General features: G+C 43.9%; 1 protein-coding gene across 11 annotated transcripts in view; it reads right to left on the bottom strand.

Annotated features, from left to right (window-relative positions):
• The window catches only part of PXYLP1 (2-phosphoxylose phosphatase 1), a 72,512-nt gene that overhangs the window by 44,610 nt on the left and 2,870 nt on the right, over positions 1 to 25,032 (bottom strand). For 2 of the 11 annotated variants that reach the window (XM_025448856.3, XM_025448857.3), the window contains exon 2: positions 7,987 to 8,108. The exons of 5 other annotated variants lie outside the window; for them this stretch is intronic. The gene's annotated coding sequence lies outside the window, so the exon portion shown is untranslated. Of the gene's footprint in view, positions 1 to 1,455; positions 1,629 to 7,986; positions 8,109 to 25,032 lie in introns of those variants that run through there. 4 more of the 11 variants (XM_035704921.2, XM_035704922.2, XM_025448859.3 and 1 more) reach the window with 4 other exon arrangements.

Below are 25,032 nucleotides of genomic sequence, written 5' to 3'. Positions count from 1 at the left end.
TGTACTGACTGGGGTGCAAGAGGGAGTGGGCCATCCTACTGTTCATGAGCGTCAGGAGCCACTCATGGGAGTGGGTTAGTCCAGCACCATGCAACAGCTGCACATGCAGTGAAGCACTGTGCCCGGGGAAAGCTGGCTACCCAGAGGCCACACATGGGCTTGGCCAGGGAGGCCTCACTTTGTCTGGGTCTGCTCCTCCCTGGGGAGAGTGTGCCCGTGGCCTGGCACCCAGAGGCAGGTGAGCTGCAAGGGCCACACTCCTCCTATCTAGGCCAGCCTACCTGATGATCGCAAGGAGTCCCATCACCAAGGGCACCAGACAATATATGCACTGATGGCCACTCCCTCCCTGGAGCCCCCTCTGGGCCCAAAGTCACTAACTTCCAGGTTGGAGCAGAAGGAGTGTGATCCCAGGATCCATGCCATCAATCAGTGCCAGGCTAGCCTAAGGGACAGTCCAACTTCTTGGATGGACCCTCATTTTCTGGGGCCAAGGTCTTCCCAGCCCCAGCCTTCTTTGGGAATACAGGACAGGAGCAAGGCAAGAAGCCTCCGTGCTCCTCTCATGGGAACAACACCTTGAAGGACGCCTATTAGGTACATGGTGTGGTTCTCCTTGAACATCCTGCACTTTGCCCCAAGGCTAACCCCCCCCCCCCCCCCCCAGGGCTCCTCTCTCACCAGGGTCCTCTCCTCCTAAAGAACAGCCTGTCTTCTACCCCGGGATAGTGAAAGGTGATGTAACCCATGACAACATCATGCCCCAATGTGACAGGAGTGGCAACAGCCATTTCCTGGCTCTGGGGTAATAATGAGGGGTTGAGGGAGGCAATCAACACAGCAGATGGATCTCCAAACTGACCCTGGGTAAAGGGTAGCAGCAGGCCCAAGGCTCTTTAGCCCTACTTGCAGAGTTTACTATGATCTGGCCACACCTCACCAATCCCACCTCAGGCCCCAGTCCTTCTCACAACACATAGTTAAGTGTGGGCTCAGCGATCAGTTGGCTAGGTCTAAAGCCCTTCTTAAACCCTTACGGAGCCACAGTTTCCCCATCTATAAAAAGGGAAAAACCAGAGTCTCCACCTCACACATTATGTAGGGATAGTGAGGTTAACAGGTGTAAGAGAAAAAAAAAAAAAAAAAAAAACAGGTGTAAGAGACCCAGAATAGTACCTGGCTCCTAATAAGTACCAAGTGAGCTAGCAGTGACTTCTCTTATGGCTTTTTTTTTTTTTTTAAGATTTTATTTATTTATTCATGAGAGACACACAGAGAGAGGCAGAGACATAGGCAGAGGGAGAAGCAGGCTCCCTGTGGGGAGCCTGATGTGGGACTTGATCCCAGGATCCCAAGATCACAACCTGAGCCAAAGGCAGATGCTCAACCACTGAGCCACCCAGGTGCCTCTCTCTTATGGTTTTAATACCAACTACCCATGTATGAGGTACTCACCCTGCTTCCCCTTCATCTCTTCCCCCACTCTAGAAATAGAATGCCTGTGGGACCATGCCAGAGAAGGTCAGAGCTTAAAGAGGTTTTAAAGATCACCTGATTCAAGTCCTTTGGTTAACCAGAAGAGAGGTCAGGACAGGTCAGAACTGGCATAAGGCTCCAGGCTACTCGGGGAGACTGGCTCTTATGACTCAAATCCTTGCTTCACAATCAGAGTGGCACCCAGCACTCTCTCCTTGTTACAAGCTTCCTCTCCACTCTAGAGGACATACTGTGTGGCAGATACTTCTGTCTCCTGGTATCTATTTGCTCTTTTTTTCTTCCTAAGGGAACCCTCTAGGTTTTAGCTGGATACGTGGTCACCTAGCTAGAGATGATATTTTCCAGAATCCCTTGCAACTAGTTGTTGTCATATGATCAAGTTTGGGCCAATGAGTTATGACTGGAAGCCTTATGTGCAGTTCTGAGTCAAAAGGACTACCTCATTCTGACCTTCCTTCTTCACCATTTCCCATGCTCTGAATCACTGGCATGGGAGTAAGCCAGCATTCTTGAAGCCCATGGAGACAATATCCTAGTGGATAAGAGAGAAGAGCCCTGGATGACCACAGGGGGCAGACTACCCATTTCCTTGACTGTCACCCACCCAAGCTGTTTTGGGAGACAATAAATAATCTCACAACCTTTTAAAATCAGTGTTATTTCACTTCTGTTAAAGCAGTCAAACCAATAACCTAACTAGAACCTGCCACTGGTCCTCTTCATGGGGGCTCCCTCTGTAGGCAGTGATGAATAAAAACATACACATTCATGACAAATGGTATTAGGCAGAAAAATCTCACACATTTTAAAATGCCACTCTTAGGTAGGATATAAATGAGTCACAGTTGTGATAACTTTTGTTCTTTTTGAGTTTTATCTTTTCTTTTACCTTGAATTATTTATGCATCTATGAAGATGGCTTGGCTGCAGGTAACAGAAAACCCTCACTTAATGCAAAGGCTCTCAACCCTATTCTCACATAATGAGTCATAGAGTGAGGAACAGTGGCTCCATGTGAGGTAATTCAGCAGCCCAAAAGCATCATCAGGAAGCCAGGCTCTTTCCATCTCTGGACTCTCTGCCATCCTGTCTTTGTTCTGTTCCTAGGATGACTGTCCCTCAAGGGTTTTAAGATGGTGGCCACACTCACAAGCATCACTGTCACACTGGCCAATCTGCAGAGGGAGAAGGGACAATCCTGTACATTCCTACTGGAAGCAAGGAAGGCTTTCCCTGAAACCCTCCAGTGGACTTCCCCTAATGTCTAACTGCCAGAACAGCGTCACGAGCCCATGCCCCAACTCATCACTGACACCAGCAATGGACCACAAGGACTGATTGAAAGGATTCACCTCTTGAAAGAGGCCCATGGAGGAAGGGAGGGAGCGGAGGCCCACACAGAATTGAGTTCTGTTAGGAACAAGGGAGCAAGGGGATGCCTGCAATAACCCACAATTGCAGAAGATTTGACAACACACACAATTATTCTAAAAAATAATGACAGTACCAGTACTTTTCAAACCTAGCAATCAACGCACATACAGTCATAATTATATGTTTAAGAAACATCAGTGCTGGTTTGCTCAGGTATGATTCAGCAGTGATAAATGGCAGAGTAGTAACCCTCAGCACTGACTACAGCCCATGTTCTACCAACAAGACCTTTTATTCTATATTTTACATGTGTTTAAATATACAACATGAATTATTTACCTACCATTGCTTTCCAAAAAGGATCTGAGGCAGATAATCTATGGATTTAGTATTTTTAATCCCTGAAATAGTAAAGGTTTTTAGTTTTCTTTTCCCCCATTTATGAACTATACATTCCTGCCACTCTCTCTTCTGAGGTTTTTTTTCTTCCCTAGCTCTACAAAGGATAAACTTGTCAAGGTGTCTGATCATTTCTCAGGACCAGAACAGATTGAAATAATTAATTCATCAAGCCAGGATTTTCGATCTTACATACTCCTCAGTGATCTCTTTCTGAGGTTCTGGGAGAAGCCTGTGTTCCATCCAACTTCACTGCTCTGCTTTCTGAAAGTTGGAGAAGTAGCGAAATGTGCCAATCTGAAATCAGCATATTCTGACTTCAGAATGTCAAGAGCAACTCTAAGTACATCAACAAAAAAACAGGAGACCGGAGACTGTGCAGTTGGCATGATTTACTCATCACAAAGCTACTTAAAAAATATAGCTGATTCTTTTTTATTTTTGTAAGCAAGCTGTGTCAGTTAAAAGTTTGTTACAATGTCAAGGGAAGCACAAAACATTAAATAGGCAGGGCTGTAAAGCTAGAAATACAAATAGACAATGAAGGGTTGCATGGCAAAAGCCAAATTTTACAGGTAAAAAAATAAAAAGAGCTCAGGAGGGCCCGTGAATCACAGCTGTGCATTGTGAATCAGGCCCACCTGAAGTGCCGCTTTCTGTGGCCATTTTCGCTTTCTGAAAGCTACACAGCTTTTTTCCTATGTTAGCAATACTACACAGAAGCAAGATTTTGTTCTGGGCAAACACATAGATGGGAGCACTGATGCATGCCCAATGAGGCCTTTTTCAGGCTAGAAGCACCCTTACCTACTACAGAGCTTTGACTAAACCCCGTGCTCAGTGGCAGTTCAGTCCATGACTTGATCATGATGAGGCGTGAAGTATCAGATCCCCTATAGATAATCACTGCCAGTATCCACGGCAGGAACTCCATGTCCTTAAAATGTTTTTTTAGAAAACTTCTGGATGGTTCAGTGAGAGGTTGGCAGCATCAGTGTCAGTACAAAATGAGCCCTCCTGCTCAAGGAGGTAGTCAAGTGTAAGTAGTCACTTGCTGGTGATGCTGTGAGGGGGCTGACACAGGTGACCTCTAGGAGCCCTCCATGTACTTCAGATCCAAGGATTGTCTGGTTCAGATCCCAAAATAAGCTCTCAAAACTTTTGTTGTGGGGGAGGCTCCTTTGCAGTTACAAACTCTATAAAAACAGAGCTAAGAGTACTGTCACACAGAATCACAGACATTTAGCTTGGGAAGGAATGTGAATTGCTATCTGGTCCAAACTCCCTTCCGGTAAAGTATGGACTAACACTGTTATAAACTTCAAAACTTTGATTCAGCTTAGGTTAAAGCTGTAATTAAACATAAGCCTCAAAGTCAATGGTACTCATCATACACAATAGTGGAAAGCTGAGAGCTTTTTATCTAAGATCAGGAAAAGACAAGGGTGGCCACTCCTACTTCTATTCACTGTAGTACTAGAAACTACCCAGAGCAATTAGGTAAGATAATGAAATAAAAGACATCCAAATCAGAATGTAAAAAATAGCACTGTCTCTATTTGTAGATATATAGAGATATAGATACAGATATATAGATATATAGATTATATCTATATATATCCCTGCAAGTTTATATATGTATGTATATAGATATAAAATAACCTAATGACTCCACCAAAAAACTGTCAGAGCTAATAAATGAATTTGGTGAAGTTGCAGGATACAAAATCAATGTAGGAGAATCATTTGCATTTCTATACACTAACAACAAAATCTCAGAAAGAGAGCTTTAGGAAACAATCCCATCTACAGTTGCATCAGAAAGAATAAGATATCTAGGAATAAACTTAACCAACGAGGTGAAAGACCTCTACACTGAAAACTATGACATTGATAGAAAAAAAGAAAACTAAAGAAGACTCAAATAAATGGAAAGATGTTCTGTGTTCGTGGTGTAAGTGAATTAATATTGCTAAAATATTCACACTATTCAAAGCAGTCTCCAGAGTCAAAGTTCCAATAGCATTTTTCACAAAAATAGAAAAAAAATCCTAAAATTAGTATTTAACCACAAAAAAAACCCCAAACAGATAAAGCAATCTTGAAAAAGAACAAAGCTGGAAGCATCATACTTCCTGACTTAAAACTATATCATAAAGCAATAGTAATCAAAACAGTATGGTATTGGCATAAAAACATGGATCAATGGAACAGAATAGAGATCCCAGAACTAAGCATATGCATACATGGGCAATTAATTTATGACAAAGGAGTCAAGAACATACAATGGGGAAAAGATAGTCTCTTCAATATATGGTATTGGAAAAACTGGACAGGCACCTGAAAAGAATAAAACTGAACCCCTACCTTATACCATCCACAAAAATTACGCCAAAATGAATGAAAGACTTAAATGTAAAACCTAAAACCATTAAACTCCTAGAAGGAAAGATAGGGGCTCAGCTCCTTGATATCATTCTTGTCAATGACTTTTTGGATTTGACACCAAAACCAAAGGCAACAAAAGCAAAAGTAAACAAATGGGACTACATCAAACTAAAAGGCTTCTGCACAGCAAAAGAAATAATCAACAAAATGAAAAGGCAATCTATGGAATGGGAGAAAATATCAGCAAATCACCTATCAGATAAGGAGTAAATATCCAAAATAGATAAAGAACTCACGACTCAACTACAGAAAAACTATTTGATTTAAAAAATGTGCAGAGGAACTGCATAAACATTTTCCCAAAGATATACAAACGGCCAACAGGTACATAAAGAGATGCTCAACATTACTGATCTACGAAGAAATACAATTCAAAACCACAATGAGATATCACTTCACATCTATTAGAAAGGCTGTTATCAATAACAATGTTATTTTACAAGAGATAGTGTTAGTGAGAACCTGGAGAAAAGGGAACTCTCGTGCACTGTTGGTGGGAAGGCTAACTGGTGCAACCACAGTGGAAAACTATAGAGAAGTCCCTCAAAAAATTAAAAATGGAACTACCATATGATCCAGCAATGCCACTTGTGGGTATACACATGAGGGAAAGTCAGTATCTTGAAGCAATGTCTGTGCCCTACGTTCATGGCAGCATTACTTTTAATAGGTAGGAAAACGTGGAAACAATTTAAGTGTCCACTGACAGATAAATGGATAAAAAAATGTGGAATATATATATATACACATATATATATAATATAATGGCACACACACACACACATATATACAACGGCATATTATTCAGTCATTAAAAAAAGGAGGAAATCCTATCATTTGCAACAACATGGATGGAACTTGAAGGCATGATACTAAATGAAACAAGTCAGACAGGGAAACACAAATAATGTATGAACTCACTTATATGTGGAATCTAAGAAAACCCATCTCATAGAAAATATTGGTGGCTGTCAGAGGCAATGGTGGGGGTTAGGAGAAAAGGGTGAAGGTGGTCAAAAGGTATGAACTTCTGGTTACAAGATAAATAAGTCCTGAGGATGTAATGGATAAGCATGTGACTATGGTTAACAATATTCTATTGCATATTTGAAAATTGCTGAAAGAGTGAATCTTGAGGATAGTGTGGGTAGATCAGGGGTTAAACATCTGCCTTCAGCTCAGGTCATGATTCTGGGGTCCTGGGATGGAGCCCCGCATGGGGCTTCCTGCTCTGTGGGGAGTCTGCTTCTCCCTCTGTTCCTCCCCCTGCTCATGCTCACTCTCCCTCTCGCTCTCTGTGTCAAAGAAATAATTTTTTTTTAAGATTTTAAAAATTTATTTATTCATGAGAGACACAGAGAGAGAGGCAGAGACACTGGCAGAAGGAAAAGCAGGCTCCCCACAGGGAGCCTGATGCAGGACTCCATCCCAAGACCCAGAGATCATGACCTGAACCAAAGGCAGACGCTCAACCACTGAGCCATCCAGGTACCCCAAAGAATTAAAATCTTAAAAAGAATAAAGAGTAAATCTTGAAAGTCTGCATCACAAGGAAAAAAATTGTAAGTGTGGAGATGGATGTTAGCCAAACTTGTGGTGATCATTTCACAATATATACATACATCAAATCATTATATTGTACATCTTAATACAATGTTATAGGTCAATTATATCTCAACAAAACTGTAAAGGAAAGAAAATTGTATATAACTTGATGTTGAGTAAATAGAAATGCACAGTGTTAATAAAATAATACAAAGAATAAAAGAAAAAAGCACAGATTATAGAAGGGAGCTTCTACCAGCCTGGGTCCCCAAATCTCTGGGTGGAGCAGAGGTCCCACCTCTTTCATGAAACCCTATCCTTGATACCATTGTCTTGGACCCAAACTGGACTGTTTTTATAAAGGAGAAATAATGTATTGTGTTAAGCCACGAACTTTATGAATTTGTTACAGTAGCTTGACACTAATTCTAATACTTGTCTGTGTATATAGGCTATGGATAAAGATTAAACAAAATAATATATATAAAAACACCTGAGTCATAACAGTTCAATAATGGTTAATCCCTTTCCATTTTTTGTCTGCTACCACCTGAAAATACACAAATAAAATCCATTTTTTGCTTTGGAGCAAGAGTTTTCTAGGAATATTTAATTTAAATACACAGATTGGGACTAACCCCAAAGATTATCAAGCAACATTTTCAGGAAAGTTCTGGTTATTGACATCTTAAATCACTCTGTCATCTGGAATATGGTACTTACCTTGAAACCTAATTTGAAGCTGAGAGAGGTAGAGGATTTGAAACAAAGATGTCACTTGGTAGATGTTAGGCCCTTTCAAGTTTTCCAGAGAGGCCATGCTTACCTGTAAATCACTAGGGGTTCTAAAAAAAAAAAATAATAAGTCAATAGTACTTAATGAGAAATGTGGGAGAAGAAGCTGTTCATACAAGTGCTTTTGAGGATGCAAAGCATGAGGATGGCCTTGATCTTTGTTTACACATCAGTTTCCACAAACTTAAGCTAAATGAATTCTGTACTATCATCATGAAATTGGGTTTCTAAATTGAGTTTCTGAGTATGTCTACTAAACAGCAAAGCGCTATCCTATAATATTTGTATTTTTTTAATAGTCATCTTCCAAGGTTTACTGTGTTATTAATTGGGCACTATTCATTGTTAACTGTTGCACTATTATTTGGGTGTTATAGGACATCATGATGGTAGGAATGTTTGTTGTAGACTATGTTCAGCTAACAGTGTTGTGAACTCTGTTGGCTATGGAAGACTGGCTCTGCCCACCAACCTGTGATAACTAACCACAGACTGCCAAATCACTGATATTATTATAACATGATTAATCAGGATGGAGATCTATGCTTCCTCTTCTGAAATTAGGAACACACTTGAAAATCTTCTTTTGTAAGAAAAAAATCATTCTAACAGATTAATTTAAAAGCATGATGCAAAACCCTGTTCTTCCCAGAGGTCTGTCGTCTTCTTTTCACTGAGGTATAACTTACATTTAATATTATGTTAATTAATTTATTCATTTATTTAAGATGTTATTTACCCATTCATGAGAGACAGAGAGAAAGAGAGAGAGAGAGAGAGGCAGAGACACAGACAGAGGGAGAAGCAGGCTCCATGCAGGGAGCCCGATGTGGGACTTGATCCTGGGCCCCAGGATTTCACCCTGAGCCAAAGGCGTCTGCCCAACCACTGAGCCACCCAGGTGTCCCTATTATATTAGTTTTAGATGCACAAATCATGATTCGATATTTGTATGTATTGTAAAATGATCATCACAATATGTCTAGTTAACATACTCACCACAGTTAACATTCATCACCACACAGTTATAATATTTTTCTTATATAAGAACTTTTAAGATCCACTCTTAGGAACTTTCAAATATTCAATACAGTATTACTAACTATAGTCACCATGCTGCATTACATCTCCATGACTTTGTACCCCAAGTTTGTACCTTCTGACCCTCTTCACCCATTTTGCCCATCCCCACTTGGCAACCATTAATCTGTTTTCTGTATCTATGACCTCAGGGTTTTTTGTTGTTGTTGTTGTTGTTTTAAGATTTCACATATAGGTAAGATCATAGGACTGTATTCTATAATCTCCCTGGCAGATGGTCATCAAAACTTTAGGCCTTTAGCAGTTTCCTATAATGTTCTTAGGGTGCTGATCAAACACTGCCCATGGCCTACAAGGCCCCAGGCTCACCTCAGCCCCACACTATAGCCCTCCAGTCATCCTAGCATCTCTTAGCCCCACAAGAGTCTTGTTGTTTGGGGACTTGGCACCTGTGTCCATGTATGTCCTCTGATGACCCAAATAGGAGGTAGGTCAGCTGGGAAGATCCCTGCAGTACCACTCCTCAAGGGGCACCAAGCCCCCTAGCCCCCACAAGAAAGAGCCAGAGGTAAAGAAAACTATACCTTTCTGAAGCTATTTGGGGCAGAAGAAGGTGGAACTCCCAAGGGGCATGGTGGAGTCAGGACGCAGGCCATAAAATTGTCTCCTCTGGAAGACTCTGGTAAGCTAAAGCAGGCAGGTAGGTTTAAAGCCAAGGATGAGGAGTGTCGGGGTGGCTCAGTCAGTTAAGTGTCTAACTTTCTTCCTTTTCTTTTTAAAGATTTTATTAATTTATTTGACAGAGAGTATAAGCAGGGAGAGTGGCAGGCAGAGGAAGCATGAAGCCGGATATGGGGCTCCATCTCAGGATCCTGGGATCACAACCTGAGCTGAAGGCATATGCTTAACCAACTGAGCCACCCAGGTGCCCCTAAGCACCTAACTAAGCATCTAACTCTTGCTCTCAGCTCAGGTCATGATCTCAGAGTCCTGAGACTGAGCCCTACGTTAGGCTCCCCACTCAGCATAGAGTCTGCTTGCAAATTCTCTCCCTCTACCTTCCCCCCACTCATGTATGTACTTTCTCTCTCTCAAATAAATAAATAAATAAATACTTTCTTTAAAAAAAAGTCAAGGGTGAGAAGCTAGAGAGAGCAGAGCATCAGAGTGTAGTGGTTCTAGAGCACATCTACAAGTTTTTCATCACATCTCCCATCAGGAGGGGGTTCTAGGTCCCCTGAGCAGGCCTCAGAGCTACCTTAAAACAATGGGGCAGGAATGCTCTGAGACCAGGCTGGAAAAGTCCATGAGATTCCACCTGGCTTGGTCTCTTTTGGGTCACCTGCTTCAGGAACCCTGAAGCTATCATACTAGAGATACCATATGAGAGGCCATCCAGAGACAAGGATGCCCAAGCAGCCCCAACTGTTTGAGGCTTCCCAGCCCAGGCTTCAGACATGTGAGTGAGGGAACATTTGGGTGATTCCAGAATAGCCAGTGCCTGAATAATTGTGAGAGACTTGAGTGATAAACACGAGCTGGCCCAGTCCACCTCCAGACCATGAGGATAACAGTAAAATGACGGCTGTTTGAAGTCACCAAGTTTGGGGATAATTTGTTACACAGCAGTAGTGATGAGGCTAGAGACTTTGTCAGTCTTGCTCCCTATTCTTCTGTCCTTGGTACCAGGAACAGTACTTGGCCCTTGGCCCAGCTCAGGTGATCAATCAATGTTTGTTGGATGACAGAAAGAATGAATGAACAGAGGAGAGGCTCATTATGGCCACGAGCAATCCATTCTTTCTGCCTTCCCCGAGCCGGCAAGCTGGCGTCTCTCCTCCGTCCCTCTACCTTTTCCACCTAGCTAACTCGTGATTGGCCCTTGGATCCTAACTCACAGATTATTTTCTCAGGGAAGCTTGAACTCCCCTGTCTAGATCAGCATCCTGTCTGACACTCTCAAGTCACCCTGTCTTTCTCCTTCATGGCATTTCTCAGAACCATCATTACATAATCTAAGAACCACACTGAAATGTTGGCTGTCTCCTGTGATTGACTAGAAGCCACCAGACAGCAGCAATGGTGTCTGCTCACAAGTGTGTCTCTGTGCTGGACAAAGCCTGGCACAGAGCTGGCTGACTATGTGTCAGAACATTTCTGGAGAGTGGGAGTGGCAACATACAGCTTTGACTCACAAAGCTTCTGACACAAATGTGTAGCGCTTTTATTCCCCCCATATGAACCAATTTTCCAACTCTGTGGGCAACAGCTGGGTGTCCTACAATTCGACTCAATTCTGACACTGACTACTCCAACTTAGTGTCAGACCCCACGAGTTGAAGGGCTCCATCCCAAAGACTGCCCCCACCTGAGTAGCCAGTTATGAGCACTGGGTCCCTGAATTACCCACTTTTGTCAGACCTGGCTACATCCCTACCCCTTTCATGTTTGATAATTTGCTACAACAGCTCACAAAACTGGGAAGCACTTTATTGCTGTTACTGTAGATTTATTATAAAGGATACAACTCAAGAACAGCCAATGAAGAAATGCATAGGGCAAAGGTATGGGGGCCGGGACACAGAGCTTCTATACTCTTTCCAGGCATGCTGCCCTCCTAGCACCCTCATGTGTTGCCAACCTGGATGCTCTCTGAACCCCTGCTGCTCAGAGGGTTCTTTGTTTTTGTTTTTTTTTAATTTATAGAGGTTTCCTTATGAAGTCACGGTTGATTAAATCATTGGCCTTTGGTGACTGATTTCAACCTCCTGCCTCCTATCCCTCCCTGGAGGTCAGAGGTTAGGGTTGAAAGTCCAACCCTCCAATAGTGCTTTGGCCTTTCAGGGACCAGCAGTCATTAGCATATAAAAGACACTCTTAGCACTCTAGAGATTGCCATGGCTTTTGGAGGAAAAAGACCAAATATTTCTTTTTTATGATACCATCCTGTTATTAGACAGTGTGTGTTTTTACTGTTTCAATAATACAGAGCTAGAATTGGCCTCTAACTGCTAGCCCACCCTCTACCAGGCTGTCCAAACCCACTCACACCCTGCTCATTCTCACCACACAGACCCCAGGGAACCAAGCTGAGTGTCTTCAGGTTTACAGCACAGTCAGTGGGAAGAGTTGGAATCTGAAGCCAACTCTTCAGGCTTGCCAGTTCATCATGATGTCCATCACACCACTCTGCCTCCTGGATGTTTTCACTGATGTGAAAAGCTCTGGGAGAGTCATAATCCCTCCATCCAAACAATAAACAAACCTGTACATTTTTCATAATGAAACACACAAAATACGTGAAGCTTCTAATATTTAATATTTGGTCTTCAATGTCTCTATGATATAGGAAAAGCCATTAGGGTTCGAAGCCAAGGGCCAAGAGAGAATTCTTGAGACATCTTTGGTGCAAAAAGGTGATTTTATTAAAGCACGGGGACAGGACCCGTGGGCAGAAAGAGCTGCACTGGGATCATGAGGACTAGCCTATTATATACTTTCAAGTTGGGAGGGGGTTAGGGATTGCATAAGTCTCTGTGGAATTTTGGAAGCAAGTTTTCCAGGACCTTGAAGGGGCTAGCTATTGTTGGGAAAAGGTCATTTATTACTGTCTAATAGAACCTTAGTCATGAGACCCTTCAGATGTCTATCATGGGCCATATGCTTGGGGGATGATTCCCCGTATTCTCAGGAGGTTTAGAGATAAAGGAAATTTCTAAAGGAATTTCTATATGTTAAGGTAGATTTACAGGGTCCTGGAGGACAGGCTAAGATTGCCTTTTGCCCTGGGCAAAGTATTAACATCCAGGCAGTTGAGTCCCTAGAGGAATGTCACTCTGTCTCTTTCAAGAACTTGCCAGTAGGCTCTAGGTAGTAAGGAAATTTAATAATTTTTCTTCTGCCTTCGTTTCTCACATCATCTATAGAACAAGAGCTCATGGTGATATTTACTCTAGGCACCTCCCTGCCAAATACCTAAGGAATGAGGAGGCTCTGAGCGAACATCTAATTCAGATTTTAATTTGATTGTTTTACTGGACAGACCCTATGCCAATCCCCTGCAGAAAGTTTTCATTCTGCTTTCCTTTCTTTTCTATTACTTGTCATTCCCCAAGTCGTTGGAGATTAAGGACATAAAGAAATGAAGATAAAGAATACTCCAGGTGATCTGCCATACTTCAGTAAGACAGCACCCCTGGACAACTGAGCTTTTGAAGACAATGCAACGACCCAGAAAAGAAAATGTGAACATTTTAATGTGACTTAATGTGAAAAACTAAAAAAAGATACAGAGTCATGCATAGCACGACTCTAATTTTTTAAATGCATACATACATATATATATATATATATATATATATATATGCTTGGAAAAGTTGGATGGAAAGAAATACAAATTTTAAAATGACATGGCACATCTCACCCTTCAGATTGGGAAAAAAATAAAAATAAAAAGATCATTCATCTCCAGTGGATGTTAGTCCCAATGGGGACCAATGTTTTCACATACTGTCGGTAAGAGGGTTAACTGGAACAGCATTTGTTAAGAAGAATTGATGGTCTAATTTAAACAGCAAACACATATACCCTTTGCCCCAAGAATTTGTATTCTGGGTATCTATTCTCAAAAAATGCTCTTTCACGTGTACAAAGCAGCAACAGGAAATATATATAAAAGTCTGAAAACTAAAATGTTCACCCATACGGCAATGGTTGGAGAATTACAGTTTGTTTACACAATGGAACATGATTCTTCCTTAAAAAAGAAAGGGGGGGGCACCTGTCTGGCTCAGTTGGTAGAGCATATGACTCTTGATCTCAATGTTGCGAGTTTGAGGCCCATATTGGGTATAGAGATAGCTTAAAAATAAAATCTTAAAAAAAAAGAAAAAAAAAAAAGAAAGAAAGAGAAGTAGGCTTAGATATGGATGTGGGTAGACCTCCAGATTCTGCAAGTTAAAAATGAATGAGAGAGAGTGTGCAAGTGGCAGCATCATAGATACAGTGCATATCTACTACATAGGTATCTCGTGTAGATAAGACATCTGCACATCTCAACATACAAGGAAATCTGAAGAAAACATGTAAACTTACAGAATAAGGTCTGCAAAGAGACAGCCTCCAAATTAATAGTGGTCGTCTCTATTGCAGACTTTTCAATATTTACTCATATATTTAATGCTTTGTTTTTACAATGTATTATGTACAAATAACAAAAAAAGGGGGCGCCTGGGTGGCTCAGTCGGTTGGGTGTCTGCCTTCGGCTCAGGTCATGATTCCAGGATGCTGGAATTAAGTCCTGCATTGGGCTCCCTGCTCAGAGGGAGTCTGCTTCTCCTTCTCCCTCTGTGCAGTCCCCTGACCCTGCCGGTGCTCATTCTCTCTCATAAAAAAACAAAAAACAAAAAACAAAAAAACAAAAAAAAACTAACTAAAAACAAAAAAACAAATAATAAAAAAAATATTAGTACTAACAACATAAATTGTTATGTTCTTAAGTCAAAACAGCAAGCTATGATACAGCCTATACAGCTTGAGCTCAATTACATTATAAGGAAGATATACAAAGCTGGACTCAGTGGTTTGAAACAGGGTTGGGAGTGGGACTTTTTACTGTTACACTCTTTAGAATTTTGAACCTATTGCTATTTTTTTAAATCAATAAAAGTGACAATTTTTAAAGAAACGCTGGAAAGAGAAAGTTGACTCAATGTTATGAGTGGTTATCGGTGGGATTACAAGTAATCTTACTTTTCTTTGAAACAAACAGAAGAAAAAACAAACAAACAGAAGAGTGGAAGACAGGTTTACAACTCTTTAAGTAGGTAGTGGGATCCTGGAAGACTTTTCTAATTTATAGTTTTCTGTATTTTCCAAACTTTCTGAAGCAAACATTTGTTACTTTAAAAAATTAGAAAGAAAAAAAAAAAAGAAAGCTGTAAAACTTATTTAAATTATTTCTTAAACCACGCAGTTAAGCAAGAAGTCACAAGACTTCTTGGGTACATGATAAGTGATAAAGAGACCAGTGGTTTTGAAAGAGCATCTCCTTTCAAAACTAATGCAACGTGAAACCTGATGTGTAAGAAAGATAAAATCAGAGTTTACTGGGAAGGGCCGGGTACCCCCAATGGGCAAAAGGAAGGTGCAGAAGGTGCAGAAGCCAGGGCTCTGGGAACGCCCTTAGGAAATGCACTGCACAGACAGATGGAGGAGGGGCCGTGTACTAGCTGGTCTGAGGGGGCTTCAAGGAAGAGGTAGAAACTGTTCCAGCTACAAGGGCAGGGAGGACACCAGTGGGCATGCTGGATGGTGGCTGGCATTTCAGAAAGGATAAAAAATGTACACAGCGGTGCAAAGGCAGAGGATACCCCTCCCTCCACTGTTGACAGATGACAGGCTTTACTCAGTCACTCACCAGTGAACAGGGTGGAGGATGAGGGAGCCACAGAAGGTTCCTGAACACATGCGTGACAGGCAGCAATGCGGAAACATCACTCCCGAGCCGCTGATGGATACACTACTGCATATCCATCCCACTCAAGTTTATAGCAGGGCACCCGCAGCCAGGAAGGCAGACAATTCTCTGGGCCTTGGCATCTGGGGGCCTGCGGCTCAACGCTATCCAAATGCTGGCTTTTGCCAAGATTGTGCTGCATTTGATCAGACTATCAGCCAGACAGGCTACGGGCCTTCCTCCAGTGCTATCCTGGAAGTCACCCACATTTCAAGGACAATGGGGCTAGGATCCCAAGTCACAGCTCACGGTGCTTCCCTGGAACTGAGATCGAGGCCTTTCATTCCACCACTTACCAGCTGCGGCACTCCAGGCGGGTTACTTAATCCCGCTGAGCTGGTTTCCTCACCTGTGAGTGGTGATTCGATGATTTATTCAACAAATATTTCCCAAACAACTATCTGCTATATGCCAAGCAGAGTTCTAGAAGCTGGGGATAAGTAGTAACCAAATCAGTCCAAAATTCTTCCCTCATGGAGCTTATATTCTAGTGGAATGTAAAATTACCCATTTCATGGGGCTGTGGAAGGGATTAGGTACTCCCTGAAAAGCATTTAGAGTATTAAGAATTCTGTATCTAATTCCAATGTGTGTATGGGATCAACCCCCTACCCCCATCACCAAGGAGTTCTTTGACACAGGCTGGGTGACCTACAGTTCAACTCAATTCTGACCCTACCTAACTGGGGATAACATCAAATCCCACAGATGAAGGCCTCGGCCCCACAAGACTGACCACATCCTCAGCACTTCAGAGGCCAACTGCAAATCCAGATGGTCACTTGTGCTTCTGACCAACTGGCAAACTGGAGGTTCCAACAACCTTCTCTTTGTTCAATTAATTTGCTAGGGCGGCCCACAGAACTCAGAAAAACATTTTACTTACTAGATCACCAGTTTATTACAAAAGGTTGGAACTCAGGAATAGCCAGATGGAAGAGGTGCAAGGGGCAAGGCATGTGTGTGGGAAAGGTCACGTAGCTTTCATGTCTTCTCCCAGGGTGCCAGTCTCCCGCATCACCACGTGTTTGCCTTGGAAACTCTTAGAACCCATCCTTTTTGTGTTTCTACGGAGGCTTCATTACAGAAGCATGACTTGAAATCCTTGGGCCATTGACAACTGATTCAACCTCCAACCCCTCTCCCCTCCCTGGAGGTCTGGGGCCGCGACTGAGAGTTCTAACCTTCTAAACGCTTGGATGGTTCTCATGGCAACCAGCCCCCATCCTTAGGTTACCTGGGGGCTTTCAAAAGCTTCACTTCATTAACATAACAAAAGACATCTTTATTGGTCCCATCACAGGAAATTCCAGAGGTTCTAGGGGGTCTGTGCCAGAAACAAGGACCAACAAATCTGTTTCTTATTACAAAACTTATCACAGGTTGTAAGGATCCTCCTTTTCTTATTTTGTCATTATGCACATTTCCTACAGCCCTTAGCACCGAGAAGGCACCTGCTAAACAACAAGGAACTGGTCTAAGTTTCCTTCTATGGATAGAAATTTCCTTACCTGGAAACAAAGTGCCATACATTCAGCCCTGAGCTCAGACTAGCATGAAGGTTCCTCTCTGCACCCTACCCCCCAGCACCGTCAATTCCACCTTAATACACAGGACTGGGTAAGGAGAAAGAAGGAAACCACCCTGGGGCTATTCTTCCCCATGATGGCAGCGGACTGCTCTGCTAAACCTGGCACAGCCCTCATTTCCTGGGGGACTTGAGCAAACCTGTGGGCTGTGAGAGCAGGTCCCTTCTCAGGCAGCGCTTTCATCCTTCTCGCCTGGATGCTAAGACCCTCAACGACTGTGTGGCAGCATGAAAGGGGCCCAGAGAGGTGACCCAGCCTCTCCCGAGAGGCCAGCCGGTGGCAAGGCCAAATCTCACTTAGTGGATTTCAATGTGCTCACGGGGTGGGGAATAGGCACAGTCGGGCCAAATTCTGAGCCAAGTGGCCAGAAGTATTGGTATGAGTTGAAAGGAGAGGGGAAAAAATTGTAAACCAACTTTAGAATCTCATCCTTGGGGCTCCAAGAAAGTCCTTCAACAAAAATCTAGCTGCCACATAGCTTGATATGTAATGACAGTTTCAACTTTCCTCACCGACTCCAGGCTGGTGTTCTGGTGCCAGCCTCTATTTTTATAGCTTGAGTAATGCCCGGGCAAAGAACCAGACAAGAATCGGAAACAGGGACAGGGCAGGAGAGGTGATGGCACAAGTAACAGGCCCATATCCTACTGGATCTCCAACAGCAAACCCTTCAGGGCAGAGGCTGGGTCAGCAGCCAAGCCTTCCTCCGATTCCTGCCCACCCTCTCCTGTAGTTTCATTCCCCTTTACAGCCCAGACTCGTGGGGATGATAGGGCCCTATCTGCTTTGTTTACCACTGTGTTAAATGAGTGAATGTCCACGCTACCCCACCCCAGGACTGGCACACTGGACTTACGCACCATTCCTCCTGAAACCCCACACGACCCCTCTCATAACTCAATGTCTGAAGCCCTTTCACTCTCTTGGTCCAGGTGCCTTCTTGACCTGGTTAACTCCTGCTCATCTTTTAAAAAAAAAAAAAAAGATTTTATTTTATTCATGAGAGACACAGAGAGGCAGAGACAATAGGCAGAGGGAGAAGCAGGCTCCCCACAGGGAGCCCAATGCGGGACTTGATCCCAGGACCCCGGGATCACCACCAAAGCCAAAGGCAGATAGATGCTCAACCACTGAGTCACCAGTGCCCCAACTCATGCTCATCCTTAAATGCAGCTCAAAAGCCAGCTCCTCCTGGAAGCTTTCCCTGACCCCAATGCTAGGTGAGGCCCTCCCAACATGGGGCAACCATAGCCTTCCCATAAGACTCATCAATGCACAGGCTTGGGTCAGCTTCCTTCCCTAGCTAACAACCCCCCCCCCCCCCAACACCCCCCCCCCCCCCCCCCCCCGCCCCGCACTAGATGGATGCAGGGCTGAGTACCAGCAGGTGCTCCGTAGGGGTGTGTAGGAAGAATGGGAGGGATAGAGGGAGGGAGGGCATCAAGAAAGATGCTGTGGATGGGGAAGCACCTGTCATTGAAGCCTACAACAAACTGAACAAGAACACTAAAACCCAGCAGATCAATGGATCATTGTCAATGCTTACTGAGAAAAAAATAGCAGGAAGTGGTTGGGGAAATATTTCTCAAATCATTGAAGTGGGAGGCAGAGGTCACTCTTTGCTGCATCCTCTCCTTTCCGGATGTGGGCTGGGTGCAGGCTGAAGGGGAAGGAAAACTGGAAGGCTAGATGAGTGGAGGCACTTAAAGGCTCACAGGCAAGGAGTGGTCATGGGCTTGGAGCTCCTCTGGCCTAGGGGTGCCGAAGGTCGTTTCTCCTGGGGTAATCTTCAATGGCTGAGGGGGATCAGTGATGACTCATTCCCATAAAGCTGTTAAGAATGTGTCCTGGGTCAAGAAACAGGGATCATAAGGACCTGCTACTGTCCTGCCGGCCTAGTCCCCAAACGTAGGAAAAGAAGCAGGGATTTAAGACAGATAATCCAGGATTTAAGACAAGGCCAGAGCCTTCTTAACACAATATTTCCTTGTAAGACAGACACCCCGAGTTGTCCCTCATTATTCATTCCTTCTTCCTTGCTAAGAGAATTCTGATGGGGGGCGCGGTGTGGCAGAGATTGCTGGCTAATTATGAAACCCAACTCCTCTTCCTCCTAGGCACCGGATCACGTGCTCCAGCCTCTCTTGCAGGAGGTGTGGCCGTGTGTCTGAGCCCCCACCAGTGGAATGTCAGTGGAATTAAGTCACCACCTCCAAGCCTGGCCCCAAAATTCTCCCACACACCATCCTCCATGCTCCTTCCTCTTCTGATTGATGTAAAACAAGCATGGCAGTCTTAAGAGTCTGGGTCCCTTAATCACCTCTTGGAGGTGTATTCCCCACAGATTAGGAATCGCCATTTTGGATTTTGTGTGACCAAAAAGTAGACACTACCTTATTTGGGTCTTTAAGCATATCTGGGTTGTTTGTTTAGCAGTGCGCCCACCTAACGATTCTTGGCAGCAATGTGCCCTGCTAAACACTCACATGACCCTTTAAACTGAGAGTGGTCATATGACACATGAACAGTCAGGGGAAGTCTGCTAGGGGTTTTGGGGAAAATGTCTGCTTTCCTGATAAAAGGTATTGATGCTGTTGGTACCTGCTTTCTGCCACAATCATCTTGCCACTGTGAAGGACAGGCCAAGAAAACAATGGAAGCATCGTTCCAGACAGACAGCTGTTGAAACTAAAACTAGCAACCACCTACCTTTGGACATCATGTTATAGGAGAAAAATAAGCCATTATTTGCTTTAGCCACTAAAGCAGGGATTTCTGTTACTTGCAATCAAAAGCAAACCTGATTGCTTTGCAACCACCCATTCATTCATTCACCCAGCCTTTACTGAGGCCTATTTCATGCCAGTCCCTGTGCTAAGGGCGGAAGAGTCAGAGACAGGCTGGATGTGGCCCCTGGCCTCCAGGAGCTCCCTAGCAAGCTGGGGAGACAGGTCCACAAGCAGACAACCCGCACACAGTGGGAGCAGATGCCGTCAGGGCACACAGTGTCCCAGGGGAGTGTGAGTGTTGAGTGGCAGGCAGGCATTGGGGCAACAAGTTCCCAACTCCCTTTCTGGCATTCAGCACACAGAGAAAACACTCCCCAAGCTAAAAAGCAAGTAAGAAGAACACACTATGCTCAACCAGGCCAACTGCAATTATTTACTGTATGTGGAGTTGTTACTATATGTTGCATCAATTAATGCAGCTGTTCTAAGATAATCAGCAGTCTTTTTTTTTTTTTAAGATTTTATTTATTTATTTATTCATGAGAGAGAGAGAGAGAGAGGCAGAAATACAGGCAAAAGGAGAAGCAGGCTCCATGCAGGGAGCCCGACGTGGGACTCGATCCCGGGTCTCCAGGATCACACCCTGGGCTGAAGGTGGTACTAAACCGCTGAGCCACCCAGGCTGCCCAAATAAGCAGTCCTTAGAGCAAGATGCAACAGAGGAGGAAATAAAAGATCATATGCCACTAACACAGAAATGCTGTAAATTAGATGAACCAGGCAGCCTTGCCGACATCCTCCTGCCTGCTGAATGTTAGTCATCTCCTCAAATACACCTTCTTTCTCGAAAAAGACATGGTCATTTTTCACCTCGAAGACAAGAGCCAAAATAAAATCAACTGTCTATGCCATGACCTTCAACCATAAATGTCCAGGCTCTGATTTCTGGGTCTGCGTTTCCATTAGGAATTGTGATGGAGACAGACAAATTGGCGACAAAAGATGACCCCATCTGGGAAATCAAGAGGCTACCAAGACCAGAAAAGTCAGAGCACTCTGTTTAACTCAGTTCTGCCAACATACAAACAAATGGTTTTCAAAAATGAATGACATTATTTGCTCTGTTTTTATTTTCCAAGCATGGGGCAAGTATTAAAAAAATAATAACATGACAAAACCTCATTTACTTCAAATTCCAGTAGTTTAAAAATGAATAAAAATAAGCAGGCTCCTCATTAAGAGAGCTGTCAGGTTTCCAGTCTGACTGCCAACTTATTCACATAAGAGCTCCAGTGCAGAGCCAAGGGTGTACCAATCACACTCGCACCAGGCAGAGGGGCTCACGTTCCTTAGGCGGCAATCCCAGGCTCTCTAATCCACGGCCCACGGCTAGAGCACCTTGCCAGGCCCTGATGGCTGGGGCTAGTCGGGCAGGCTTCCAGTGGGAGTTTCTTTGTAAGACACACAGAGCAAGTGAGGGACCTCTCTTCTCCAGAACCAGTTATTAAACCCAAAGCCTACTGGGGCACCTGGGTGGCTCAGCTGGTTAAGCATCTGACTTCAGCTCAGGTCATGATCTCAGGGTCCTGGGATCAAGCCCCATATCAGGCTCTATGCTCAGTAGGGAGTCTGCTTCTGCCTCTCTCTCCCCTTCTGCCCCTCCCCCTTCTTCTGTGCTCTTGTTCTCTCTCTCTCTCTCTCTCAAATAAATAAAAACTTAAGCAACAACAACAACAAAAAACAAGCCTATCAACACAGTTTCCCAGAGATCTTCACGGTTCTGGCTATGGCAGACAGGAGAAGCATAATCGTCTGGCCGCCTGCCTCTGGCAAGTCCCCTACCCACCCTGAGGAACAGCTGTGCCATTCCTCACTCAGAACCGGGTCCCTCATGGTATTGCAGGCTTCTAGGGCTGCTGAAAGACTAGTCCAGAGCCATGGCCAAGGCAGTAGGCTGTCCACCAGGACCAAGAATAGTGCTGGCAAATCAGGTTAGTAAATACTGAGTTTATGGTCTCTTATCACACTTCCCACTACCAACCTGAGGCCAAGAGTTATAGTGAAAAGATTAACAACCAGCATGTGTCAGACATAGGCCAATCAACTGCGTGCCTACCTTGAACAGCTGGCAAGGCCAAGTTACACCAGTGTGTACCTGCTGAAGATCATCAGCTCCCCCACCTGCCATAGTCAACCCTTTATAGGCCTGCCCTAGGCTCTCATGACCACAGTACGTGGCCAAGAGCCAGGTGAATGCCTGGGAAATGCCTGTACTACCCTTCGTGTCCTTCACTGTGAACTTGAATATAATGTCCTCTGTTCCAGGGGGACAGAAACTAGGTGTGTCTTGTCCATTCTCCTATATCCATCAACTCAGTGCAGCTGGCTGGCACCATAAACAGATTTTTAAGGAATTGTAACAACAACGAATATTTTTAAAGCCGACCGTGTGCTAAGCACCGTTCTAAGTCCTCATCAAGATATCTCACTTCAGCCTTACAACACTAGCCTCTCAATTTTCATCATCATCGTCTCAATTTTACAAATGAAGAAACCGAGGCACAGAGAGCTTAAATAACTTGCCCAAGTGTACAGGGCCAGTAATGGCAGATCCAGGATTCAAAGCTAGCCTGGCTTCAGAGTGAAGAGTCTACACTCTCCACTCCTGCACTAGTGTGAATATACAGACTCAGGTACTCCAGTATTAGGAAGTCATCACTAGAGAGAACCTCTGAAATCCACAAACCCTGAGAAATCCTTCCAGGAAGTTTCTGGTGGTGCTAATCATACATTGTTTTTGTCTCTTTGACCTGTAGAACATTTTAAAGAAAGCCTACTTTTACCCCCTAAGCAGGAGACTACCTATAATTTTCAAATAACTATGTAGCCACATTTGGTTATCAAGCAACTGCAGCAGGAATATCTAGGTTTACATAGTATTTCCCTGCTCAAAAGTTGAGCCTCTGAAACTCTCGGTGGTCCCCTGTTCCCATCTCTAAGACCACAGACTTGCTGGAAGGATTGAAGGAGATCATGGACTCAGTCGCCCATTTATATGGTAAGGTACTGCATAAGCATAATGTTTCATCACATTAGTATATTTTAACAAAATGACTGATTAAAATTTCTATACTCACCAGAATTCCATACTTGTCTATACTTCTATGGAGGTTCCTATTTATATCTCTGCACATTTTATTTTATTTTATTATTATTATTATTATTTTTTATGATAGTCACACAAAGAGAGGCAGAGACACAGGCAGAGGGGGGAGCAGGCTCCATGCACCGGGAGCCCGATGTGGGATTCGATCCCGGGTCTCCAGGATCACGCCCTGGGCCAAAGGCAGGTGCTAAACCGCTGCGCCACCCAGGGATCCCTCTCTGCACATTTTAATAACGAAGTTTAAAAGTCAGTAACTTATTTTTATAAGATGGTGTCCCTCCATTATTATTTTTGAGCTTCCAGACATCTCTACTATAATAACATTCCTCCACCTTAATCCAACTGCTTCTTTCATTTGAGAAGCATAAAAGAGTTAACAAGGCGGTAAATGCTTTATTCTAACTTCAGATTTTCCTATATTAGATGACAAAATTAGCAAGCAAGAGCTTCATTTTCTTTTATAATTTAAAAGCTCAAAATGATACGGCTGTATCTCTGAAGGCCTAATGTTTGGTATTGGATCCAAGAATGAGGGAGGTCTAGGAAAGTAAATTGTGGTTTTGCTAGTTGGAAAGACACATGTCTCCTTCTAATTGAGGGGTAGGATGGATAGTATTCAAACTATTTGTAAATTCGGTGTAAATTATGACTCTAACCACAAATGAGCAGAGAGGAAGGGAGTGTGTGTGGGGGGGTGTCAAAACCAGGTGCAATAATGCTCATCTTAGTTTATTTTTTTTTAATTTTATTTATTTTATTTTATTTTTTTTAGTTTGTTTTTTAAAGCTCTGGTTTCCACGCTCTTGATTCCGGCTCTCTCTAAGGAAGTCAGTTATACACAGAGGCACAGAGTGGTAAGCACATGACCAAGGATGCCCCCTAACATGCAAACATGAATGTATAAGTTGGGGAAGTGACTGGGCAAATAGAATTTTTAAGTTCCTACTGTTATTTGAGTTCCCCAAATTCTCTTTCCACCCCAGCACAGAGGCAGTTCCAGTGCTGTGTGTCGTGCAGGAGGAAGAGACCGGGCACAGGGTGGAGGAGGGAGCGTACATGGATGAGCCAGCCAAGAGCATGTGGGAAAGGCTGCCTCCTGGATGCAGGAATGACTCCACCAGGCTCCTCCAAGTTCATTTTTCAATCATTTTATCTTTTTAATCATGTCTCTTCCCTCCATGCTCCTCTCTTCATTACCGACTGAACCATTCCTTTCCAAAAGCCAGGAGTCTCCCCAGCCAAGGCCCAATAATGCTCAGAGCAGCCTCCCGGTTCTGGGGGTGGAGGCGAGCAGGCTGGAGTCTGTGGCTCAGTTAGATAATCCTGACCCTCCTGCCTTCTGAACTCAGGGCACTCTGTGAGTCATTCCTGGTCCACAGGTGCCTCCTCGTGGCTGCCTGGCAGGATCTGCAAGGCTGAGGGTCTTCAGCAGGCCTTAATCCATCTGTCAGGCTACCCAGCAAGTTCAAGAAAGGACCCTGGAAGGCTGCTTCTGTCAAAAGGCACCATCCTATCAGAAGGCAGCTGTCACCTCTTCTTCACCCCCCATATAAGGGTGCACAGACCCTGCCAGCTGTTTATCCTTTTCCACTCCTCTCTGCTCCCCACTCAGCATCTCAGGTATGAGGTGACTCCCCAGAGCCAAACCCCAGACCAACACCACTCAAGCCATTTCCAAAGGGGCACAACCCTCCCTTCAAAACCTGGGCTCTCCCACTTTGCTAAGGCCAGCGCCTTCTAGAAACCAGAACAGTGGGCCCAGCAAACCATATTTCAGATTACTGTGGCGGCTATTCTTCCCATCTCAGTGATTCTGCTCCTGATGGTCACTCGTCTACCAGAATGTGCGCACCTGTCCTTATCCACCAACCAAAAGCCTTGACCCTTCTGTTTTTCCAGGACCCTTGATAGCCTCCCATCCTTTTCCCTACC

The sequence above is a fragment of the Canis lupus genome, chromosome 23 (assembly GCF_003254725.2).
Source record: "Canis lupus dingo isolate Sandy chromosome 23, ASM325472v2, whole genome shotgun sequence".
In the NCBI taxonomy this organism is placed as follows: domain Eukaryota; kingdom Metazoa; phylum Chordata; class Mammalia; order Carnivora; family Canidae; genus Canis; species Canis lupus.
Note: the sequence above shows the minus strand (reverse complement) of the source record. Positions and strands in the feature narration are given on the sequence as shown.